Here is a 12630-nt window from a genome sequence, read left to right as displayed (position 1 = left end):
AAATATCTACACCACCATATGTATAAACATGGAAATACCTACAATACCATCTGTATACACATGGAAATATCTACACAGACATCTGTATAAGTATGGAAATATCTACACCGCCATCTGTATAAACATGGAAATATCTACACTGCCATCTGTAGAAAGATGGAAATATCCACACCGCTATCTCTATAAATATGGAAATATCTACACCGCCATCTCTATAAACATGAAAATATCTAAACTGCCATCTCCATACAGATGGAAGTATCTACTCCGCCATGTGTATAAACACGGAAATATCTACACCACCATCTGTGAAAACATGGAAATATCTACACCGCTCTCTGTATAAACATGGAAATATCTACACCGCCATCTGCATGTCCATGGAAATATCTACGCTGCCATCTGTATAAACATGGAAATATCTACACGGCCATCTGTGTATAGATGGAAATATCAACAACGCCATCTGTACAAACATGGAAATATCTACACCGCTATCTCTATAAACATGGAAATATCTGCAGAGACATCGGTAAAACATGGAAATACCTCTACAGTCATCTGTATAAACATGGAAATATCTACAATGCCATCTGTATACACATGGAAATATCTACACAGCCATCTGTATAAACATATAAATATCTACACTGCTATCTCTTTAAACATGGAAATATCTACACCGCCATCTCTATAAACATGAAAATATCTACACTGCCATCTCCATAAACATGGAACTAACTACTCCGCCATCTGTATAAACATGGAAACATCTACACCGCCATCTGTGTGAATAAGGATATATCTACAATGCCATCTGTATAAAGATATAAATATCTGCACCGCGAGCTGTATAAACATGGAAATATCTACATCGCTATCTGTATAAACGTGGAAATACCAACACATCTATCGGTATAAACATGGAAATATCTACAACGCCATCTATATAAACATGGAAATATCTACACCGCTATGTCTATAAACATGGAAATACCTACACCGCTATCTCTATAAACATGGAAATATCTACACCGCTATCTGTATAAACATGGAAATATCTACACAGCGATCTGTATAAACATGGAAATATCTACACCGCTATCTGTATAAACATGGAAATATCTTCACCACGATCTGTATAAACATGGAAATATCTACACCGCTATCTGTATAAACATGGAAATATCTTCACCACGATCTGTATAAACATGGAAATATCTACAACGCCATCTATATAAACATGGAAATATCTACACCGCTATGTCTATAAACATGGAAATACCTACACCGCTATCTCTATAAACATGGAAATATCTACACCGCTATCTGTATAAACATGGAAATATCTACACAGCGATCTGTATAAACATGGAAATATCTACACCGCTATCTGTATAAACATGGAAATATCTTCACCACGATCTGTATAAACATGGAAATATCTACACCGCTATCTGTATAAACATGGTAATATCTACACCACCATCTACATAAACATGGAAATATCTACACCGCCATCTGCATAAACATGGAAATATCTACAATGCCATCTGTAGAAAGATGGAAATATCTACACCGCAATTTGTGTAAACATGGAAATATCTACACCGATATCTGTAAAAACATGGAGATATCTACACCGCTATCTGTATAAACATGGAAATATCTACACCGCGATCTGTATAAACATGGACATATCTACAGCGCCATCTCTATAAACATTGAAATATCTACTCTGCCATCTGTAAAAACATGGAAATATCTACACAGTCATCAGAATAAACATGGAAATATCTACACCACCATATGTATAAACATGGAAATAACTACAATACCATCTGTATACACATGGAAATATCTACACAGACATCTGTATAAGTATGGAAATATCTACACCGCCATCTGTATAAACATGGAAATATCTACACTGCCATCTGTAGAAAGATGGAAATATCCACACCGCTATCTCTATAAATATGGAAATATCTACACCGCCATCTCTATAAACATGAAAATATCTACACTGCCATCTCCATACAGATGGAAGTATCTACACCGCCATGTGTATAAACACGGAAATATCTACACCACCATCTGTGAAAACATGGAAATATCTACACCGCTCTCTGTATAAACATGGAAATATCTACACCGCCATCTGCATGTCCATGGAAATATCTACGCTGCCATCTGTATAAACATGGAAATATCTACACGGCCATCTGTGTATAGATGGAAATATCAACAACGCCATCTGTACAAACATGGAAATATCTACACCGCTATCTCTATAAACATGGAAATATCTGCAGAGACATTGGTAAAACATGGAAATACCTCTACAGTCATCTGTATAAACATGGAAATATCTACAATGCCATCTGTATACACATGGAAATATCTACACAGCCATCTGTATAAACATATAAATATCTACACTGCTATCTCTTTAAACATGGAAATATCTACACCGCCATCTCTATAAACATGAAAATATCTACACTGCCATCTCCATAAACATGGAACTAACTACTCCGCCATCTGTATAAACATGGAAACATCTACACCGCCATCTGTGTGAATAAGGATATATCTACAATGCCATCTGTATAAAGATATAAATATCTGCACCGCGAGCTGTATAAACATGGAAATATCTACATCGCTATCTGTATAAACGTGGAAATACCAACACATCTAACGGTATAAACATGGAAATATCTACAACGCCATCTATATAAACATGGAAATATCTACACCGATATGTCTATAAACATGGAAATACCTACACCGCTATCTCTATAAACATGGAAATATCTACACCGCTATCTGTATAAACATGGAAATATCTACACAGCGATCTGTATAAACCTGGAAATATCTACACCGCTATCTGTATAAACATGGAAATATCTTCACCACGATCTGTATAAACATGGAAATATCTACACCGCTATCTGTATAAACATGGTAATATCTACACCACCATCTATATAAACATGGAAATAACTACACCGCCATCTGCGTAAACATGGAAATATCTACAATGCCATCTGTAGAAAGATGGAAATAACTACACCGCAATCTGTGTAAACATGGAAATATCTACACCGATATCTGTAAAAACATGGAGATATCTACACCGCTATCTGTATAAACATGGAAATATCTACACCGCGATCTGTATAAACATGGACATATCTACAGCGCCATCTCTATAAACATTAAAATATCTACACTGCCATCTGTAAAAACATGGAAATATCTACACAGTCATCAGAATAAACATGGAAATATCTACACCACCATATGTATAAACATGGAAATTCTACAACGCCATCTATATAAACATGGAAATATCTGCACCGCTATGTCTATAAACATGGAAATACCTACACCGCTATCTCTATAAACATGGAAATATCTACACCGCTATCTGTATAAACATGGAAATATCTACAAAGCTATCTGTATAAACATGGAAATATCTACACCGCTATCTGTATAAACATGGAAATATCTACACCACCATATGTATAAACATGGAAATACCTACAATACCATCTGTATAAACATGGAAATATCTACACAGACATCTGTATAAGTATGGAAATATCTACACCGCCATCTGTATAAACATGGAAATATCTACACTGCCATCTGTTGAAAGATGGAAATATCTACACCGCTATCTCTATAAATATCGAAATATCTACACCGCCATCTCTATAGACATGAAAATATCTACACTGCCATCTCCATAAAGATGGAAGTATCTACCCCGCCATGTGAATAAACACGGAAATATCTACACCACCATCTGTGAAAACATGGAAATATCTACAGCGCTATCTGTATAAAGATGGAAATATCTACACCGCCATCTGCATGTCCATGGAAATATCTACGCTGCCATCTTTATAAACATGGAAATATCTACACGGCCATCTGTGTATAGATGGAAATATCAACAACGCCATCTGTACAAACATGGAAATATCTACACCGCTATCTGTATAAACATGGAAATATCTACACCGCAATCAGTATAAACATGGAAATATCTACACCGCGATCTGTATAAACATGGAAATATCTACACCGCGATCTGTATAAACATGGAAATATCTTCACCACAATCTGTATAAACATGGAAATATCTACACCGCTATCTGTATAAACATGGTAATAACTACACCACCATCTATATAAACATGGAAATAGCTACACCGCCATCTGCATAAACATGGAAATATCTACAATGCCATCTGTAGAAAGATGGAAATATCTACACCGCAATCTGTGTAAACATGGAAATATCTACACCGCTATCTGTATAAACATGGAAATATCTACACCGCCATCTGCATGTCCATGGAAATATCTACGCTGCCATCTGTATAAACATGGAAATATCTACACGGCCATCTGTGTATAGATGGAAATATCAACAACCCCATCCGTACAAACATGGAAATATCTACACCGCTATCTCTATAAAGATGGAAATATCTGCACAGCCACCTGTAAAACATGGAAATACCTCTACAGTCATCTGTACAAACATGGAAATATCTACAATGCCATCTGTATTCACATGGAAATATCTACACAGCCATCTGTATAGACATAGAAATATCTACACTGCTATATCTATAAACATGGAAATATCTACACCGCCATCTCTATAAACATGAAAATATCTACACTGCCATCTCCATAAACATGGAACTAACTACTCCGCCATCTGTATAAACATGGAAACATCTACACCGCCATCTGTGTGAATAAGGAAATATCTACAATGCCATCTGTATAAAGATATAAATATCTGCACTGCGAGCTGTATAAACATGGAAATATCTACATCGCTATCTTTATAAACGTGGAAATACCAACACATCTATCGGTATAAACATGGAAATATCTTCAACGCCGTCTATATAAACATGAAAATATCTACACCGCTATGTCTATAAACATGGAAATACCCACACCGCTATCTCTATAAACATGGAAATATCTACACCGCTATCTGTATAAACATGGAAATATCAACACCGCTATCTGTATAAACATGGAAATAACTACACCGTGATCTGTATAAACATGGAAATATCTACACCGCTATCTCTATAAAGATGGAAATATCTGCACAGCCATCTGTAAAACATGGAAATACCTCTACAGTCATCTGTATAAACATGGAAATATCTACAATGCCATCTGTATTCACATGGAAATATCTACACAGCCATCTGTATAGACATAGAAATACCTACACTGCTATCTCTATAAACATGGAAATATCTACACCGCCATCTCTATAAACATGAAAATATCTACACTGCCATCTCCATAAACATGGAACTAACTACTCCGCCATCTGTATAAACATGGAAACATCTACACCGCCATCTGTGTGAATAAGGAAATATCTACAATGCCATCTGTATAAAGATATAAATATCTGCACTGCGAGCTGTATAAACATGGAAATATCTACATCGCTATCTTTATAAACGTGGAAATACCAACACATCTATTGGTATAAACATGGAAATATCTTCAACGCCATCTATATAAACATGGAAATATCTACACCTCTATGTCTATAAACATGGAAATACCTACACTGCTATCTCTATAAACATGGAAATATCTACACCGCTATCTGTATAAACATGGAAATATCAACACCGCTATCTGTATAAACATGGAAATAACTACACCGTGATCTGTATAAACATGGAAATATCTACACCGCTATCTCTATAAAGATGGAAATATCTGCACAGACATCTGTAAAACATGGAAATACCTCTACAGTCATCTGTATAAACATGGAAATATCTACAATGCCATCTGTATTCACATGGAAATATCTACACAGCCATCTGTATAGACATAGAAATATCTACACTGCTATCTCTATAAACATGGAAATATCTACACCGCCATCTCTATAAACATGAAAATATCTACACTGCCATCTCCATAAACATGGAACTAACTACTCCGCCATCTGTATGAACATGGAAACATCTACACCGCCATCTGTGTGAATTAGGAAATATCTACAATGCCATCTGTATAAAGATATAAATATCTGCACTGCGAGCTGTATAAACATGGAAATATCTACATCGCTATCTTTATAAACGTGGAAATACCAACAGATCTATCGGTATAAACATGGAAATATCTTCAACGCCATCTATATAAACATGGAAATATCTACACCGCTATGTCTATAAACATGGAAATACCTACACCGCTATCTCTATAAACATGGAAATATCTACACCGCTATCTGTATAAACATGGAAATATCAACACCGCTATCTGTATAAACATGGAAGTAACTACACCGTGATCTGTATAAACATGGAAATATCTACACCACGATCTGTATAAACATGGAAATATCTTCACCGCGATCTGTATAAACATGGAAATATCTACACCGCTATCTGTATAAACATGGTAATATCTACACCACCATCTTTATAAACATGGAAATATCTACACCGCCATCTGCATAAACATGGAAATATCTACAATGCCATCTGTAGAAAGATGGAAATATCTACACCGCTATCTCTATAAATATGGAAATATCTACACCGCCATCTCTATAAACATGAAAATATCTACACTGCCATTTCCATAAAGATGGAAGTATCTACTCCGCCATGTGTATAAACACGGAAATATCTACACCACCATCTGTGAAAACATGGAAATATCTACACCGCTCTCTGTATAAACATGGAAATATCTACACTGCCATCTGCATGTCCATGGAAATATCTACGCTGCCATCTGTATAAACATGGAAATATCTACACGGCCATCTGTGTATAGATGGAAATATCAACAACGCCATCTGTACAAACATGGAAATACCGACACCGCTATCTCTATAAACATGGAAATATCTGCACAGCCATCTGTAAAACATGGAAATACCTCTACAGTCATCTGTATAAATATGGAAATATCTACAGTGCCATCTGTATACACATGGAAATATCTACACCGCCATCTGTATAAACATGGAAAGATCTACACTGCTATCTCTATAAACATGGAAATATCTACACCGCCATCTCTATAAACATGAAAATATCTACACTGCCATCTCCATAAACATGGAACTAACTACTCCGCCATCTGTATAAACATGGAAACATCTACACCGCCATCTGTGTGAATAAGGAAATATCTACAATGCCATCTGTATAAAGATATAAATATCTGCACCGCGAGCTGTATAAACATGGAAATATCTACATCGCTATCTGTATAAACGTGGAAATACCAACACATCTATCGGCATAAACATGGAAATATCTACAACGCCATCTATATAAACATGGAAATATCTACACCGCTATGTCTGTAAACATGGAAATACCTACACCGCTATCTCTTTAAACATGGAAAATCTACACCGCTATCTGTATAAACATGGAAATATCTACACCGCTATCTGTATAAACATGGAAATATCTACACCGCGATCTGTATAAACATGGAAATATCTACACCGCTATCTGTATAAACATGGAAATATATTCACCACGATCTGTATAAACATGGAAATATCTACACCGCTATCTGTATAAACATGGTAATATCTACACCACCATCTATATAAACATGGAAATATCTACACCGCCATCTGCATAAACATGGAAATATCTACAATGCCATCTGTAGAAAGATGGAAATATCTACACCGCAATCTGTGTAAACATGGAAATATCTACACCGATATCTGTAAAAACATGGAAATATCTACACCGCTATCTGTATAAACATGGAAATATCTACACCGCGATCTGTATAAACTTGGAGATATCTACAGCGCCATCTCCATAAACATTGAAATATCTACACTGCCATCTGTAAAAACATGGAAATATCTAAACAGTCATCTGAATAAACATGGAAATATCTACACCACCATCTGTATAAACATGGAAATACCTACAATACCATCTGAATACACATGGAAATATCTACACAGACATCTGTATAAGTATGGAAATAACTACACCGCCATCTGTATAAACATGGAAATATCTACACTGCCATCTGTAGAAAGATGGAAATACCTACACCGCTATCTCCATAAATATGGAAATATCTACTCCGCCATCTCTATAAACATGAAAATATCTACACTGCCATCTCCATAAAGATGGAAGTATCTACTCCGCCATGTGTATAAACACGGAAATATCTACACCACCATCTGTGAAAACATGGAAATATCTTCACCGCACTCTGAATAAACATGGAAATATCTACACCGCCATCTGCATGTCCATGGAAATATCTACGCTGCCATCAGTATAAACATGGAAATATCTACACGGCCATCTGTGTATAGATGGAAATATCAACAACGCCATCTGAACAAACATGGAAATACCTACACCGCTATCTCTATAAACCTGGAAATATCTGCACAGCCATCTGTAAAACATGGAAATACCTCTACAGTCATCTGTATAAATATGGAAATATCTACAATGCCATCTGTATACACATGGAAATATCTACACAGCCATCTGTAAAAACATGTAAATATCTACACTGCTATCTCTATAAACATGGAAATATCTACACCGCCATCTCTATAAACATGAAAATATCTACACTGCCATCTCCATAAACATGGAACTAACTACTCCGCCATCTGTATAAACATGGAAACATCTACACCGCCATCTGTGTGAATAAGGAAATATCTACAATGCCATCTGTATAAAGATATAAATATCTGCACCGCGAGCTGTATAAACATGGAAATATCTACATCGCTATCTGTATAAACGTGGAAATACCAACACATCTATCGGTATAAACATGGAAATTCTACAACGCCATCTATATAAACATGGAAATATCTACACCGCTATGTCTATAAATATGGAAATACCTACACCGCTATCTCTATAAACATGGAAATATCTACACCGCTATCTGTATAAACATGGAAATATCTACAAATCTATCTGTATAAACATGGAAATATCTACACCGCTATCTGTATAAACATGGAAATATCTACACCGCGATCTGTATAAACATGGAAATATCTTCACCACCATCTGTATAAACATGGAAATATCTACACCGCTATCTGTATAAACATGGTAATATCTACAACACCATCTATATAAACATGGAAATATATACACCGGCATCTGCATAAACATGGAAATATCTACAATGCCATCTGTAGAAAGATGGAAATATCTACACCGCAATCTGTGTAAACATGGAAATATCTACACCGCTATCTGTAAAAACATGGAAATATCTACACCGCTATCTGTATAAACATGGAAATATCTACACCACGATCTGTTTAAACATGGAAATATCTACAGCGCCATCTCTATAAACATTGAAATATCTACACTGCCATATGTAAAAACATGGAAATATCTACACAGTCGTCAGAATAAACATGGAAATATCTACACCACCATATGTATAAACGTGGAAATACCTACAATACCATCAGTATACACATGGAAATATCTACACAGACATCTGTATAAGTATGGAAATATCTACACCGCCATCTGTATATACATGGAAATATCTACACGGCCATCTGTTGAAAGATGGAAATATCTACACCGCTATCTCTATAAATATCGAAATATCTACACCGCCATCTCTATAGACGTGAAAATATCTACAGTGCCATCTCCATAAAGATGGAAGTATCTACTCCGCCATGTGAATAAACACGGAAATATCTACACCACCATCTGTGAAAACATGGATATATCTACAGCGCTATCTGTATAAAGATGGAGATATCTACACCGCCATCTGCATGTCCATGGAAATATCTACGCTGCCATCTGTATAAACATGGAAATATCTACACGGCCATCTGTGTATAGATGGAAATATCAACAACGTCATCTGTACAAACATGGAAATATCTACACCGCTATCTGTATAAACATGGAAATATCTACACCACAATCTGTATAAACATGGAAATATCTACACCGCGATCTGTATAAACATGGAAATATCTACACCGCGATCTGTATAAACATGGAAATATCTTCACCACGATCTGTATAAACATGGAAATATCTACACCGCTATCTGTATAAACATGGTAATATCTCCACCACCATCTATATAAACATGGAAATAGCTACACCGCCATCTGCATAAACATGGAAATATCTACAATGCCATCTGTAGAAAGATGGAAATATCTACACCGCAATCTGTGTAAACATGGAAATATCTACACCGATATCTGTAAAAACATGGAGATATCTACACCGCTATCTGTATAAACATGGAAATATCTACACCGCGATCTGTATAAACATGGACATATCTACAGCGCCATCTCTATAAACATTGAAATATCTACACTGCCATCCGTAAAAACATGGAAATATCTACACAGTCATCAGAATAAACATGGAAATATCTGCACCACCATATGTATAAACATGGAAATACCAACAATACCATCTGTATACACATGGAAATATCTACACAGACATCTGTATAAGTATGGAAATATCTACACCGCCATCTGTATAAACATGGAAATATCTACACTGCCATCTGTAGAAAGATGGAAATATCCACACCGCTATCTCTATAAATATGGAAATATCTACACCGCCATCTCTATAAACATGAAAATATCTACACTGCCATCTCCATACAGATGGAAGTATCTACTCCGCCATGTGTATAAACACGGAAATATCTACACCACCATCTGTGAAAACATGGAAATATCTACACCGCTCTCTGTATAAACATGGAAATATCTACACCGCCATCTGCATGTCCATGGAAATATCTACGCTGCCATCTGTATAAACATGGAAATATCTACACGGCCATCTGTGTATAGATGGAAATATCAACAACGCCATCTGTACAAACATGGAAATATCTACACCGCTATCTCTATAAACATGGAAATATCTGCAGAGACATTGGTAAAACATGGAAATACCTCTACAGTCATCTGTATAAACATGGAAATATCTACAATGCCATCTGTATACACATGGAAATATCTACACAGCCATCTGTATAAACATATAAATATCTACACTGCTATCTCTTTAAACATGGAAATATCTACACCGCCATCTCTATAAACATGAAAATATCTACACTGCCATCTCCATAAACATGGAACTAACTACTCCGCCATCTGTATAAACATGGAAACATCTACACCGCCATCTGTGTGAATAAGGATATATCTACAATGCCATCTGTATAAAGATATAAATATCTGCACCGTGAGCTGTATAAACATGGAAATATCTACATCGCTATCTGTATAAACGTGGAAATACCAACACATCTATCGGTATAAACATGGAAATATCTACAACGCCATCTATATAAACATGGAAATATCTACACCGCTATGTCTATAAACATGGAAATACCTACACAGCTATCTCTATAAACATGGAAATATCTACACCGCTATCTGTATAAACATGGAAATATCTACACAGCGATCTGTATAAACATGGAAATATCTACACCGCTATCTGTATAAACATGGAAATATCTTCACCACGATCTGTATAAACATGGAAATATCTACACCGCTATCTGTATAAACATGGTAATATCTACACCACCATCTATATAAACATGGAAATATCTACACCGCCATCTGCATAAACATGGAAATATCTACAATGCCATCTGTAGAATGATGGAAATATCTACACCGCAATCTGTGTAAACATGGAAATATCTACACCGATATCTGTAAAAACATGGAGATATCTACACCGCTATCTGTATAAACATGGAAATAACTACACGGCGATCTGTATAAACATGGACATATCTACAGCGCCATCTCTATAAACATTGAAATATCTACACTGCCATCTGTAAAAACATGGAAATATCTACACAGTCATCAGAATAAACATGGAAATATCTACACCACCATATGTATAAACATGGAAATACCTACAATACCATCTGTATACACATGGAAATATCTACACAGACATCTGTATAAGTATGGAAATATCTACACCGCCATCTGTATAAACATGGAAATATCTACACTGCCATCTGTAGAAAGATGGAAATATCCACATCGCTATCTCTATAAATATGGAAATATCTACACCGCCATCTCTATAAACATGAAAATATCTACACTGCCATCTCCATACAGATGGAAGTATCTACTCCGCCATGTGTATAAACACGGAAATATCTACACCACCATCTGTGAAAACATGGAAATATCTACACCGCTCTCTGTATAAACATGGAAATATCTACACCGCCATCTGCATGTCCATGGAAATATCTACGCTGCCATCTGCATAAACATGGAAATATCTACACGGCCATCTGTGTATAGATGGAAATATCAACAACGCCATCTGTACAAACATGGAAATATCTACACCGCTATCTCTATAAACATGGAAATTTCTGCAGAGACATCGGTAAAACATGGAAATACCTCTACAGTCATCTGTATAAACATGGAAATATCTACAATGCCATCTGTATACACATGGAAATATCTACACAGCCATCTGTATAAACATATAA

This window comes from Pan paniscus, chromosome 20 (assembly GCF_029289425.2).
Source record: "Pan paniscus chromosome 20, NHGRI_mPanPan1-v2.0_pri, whole genome shotgun sequence".
Taxonomy (NCBI): domain Eukaryota; kingdom Metazoa; phylum Chordata; class Mammalia; order Primates; family Hominidae; genus Pan; species Pan paniscus.
This window is presented reverse-complemented; position numbering follows the sequence as displayed.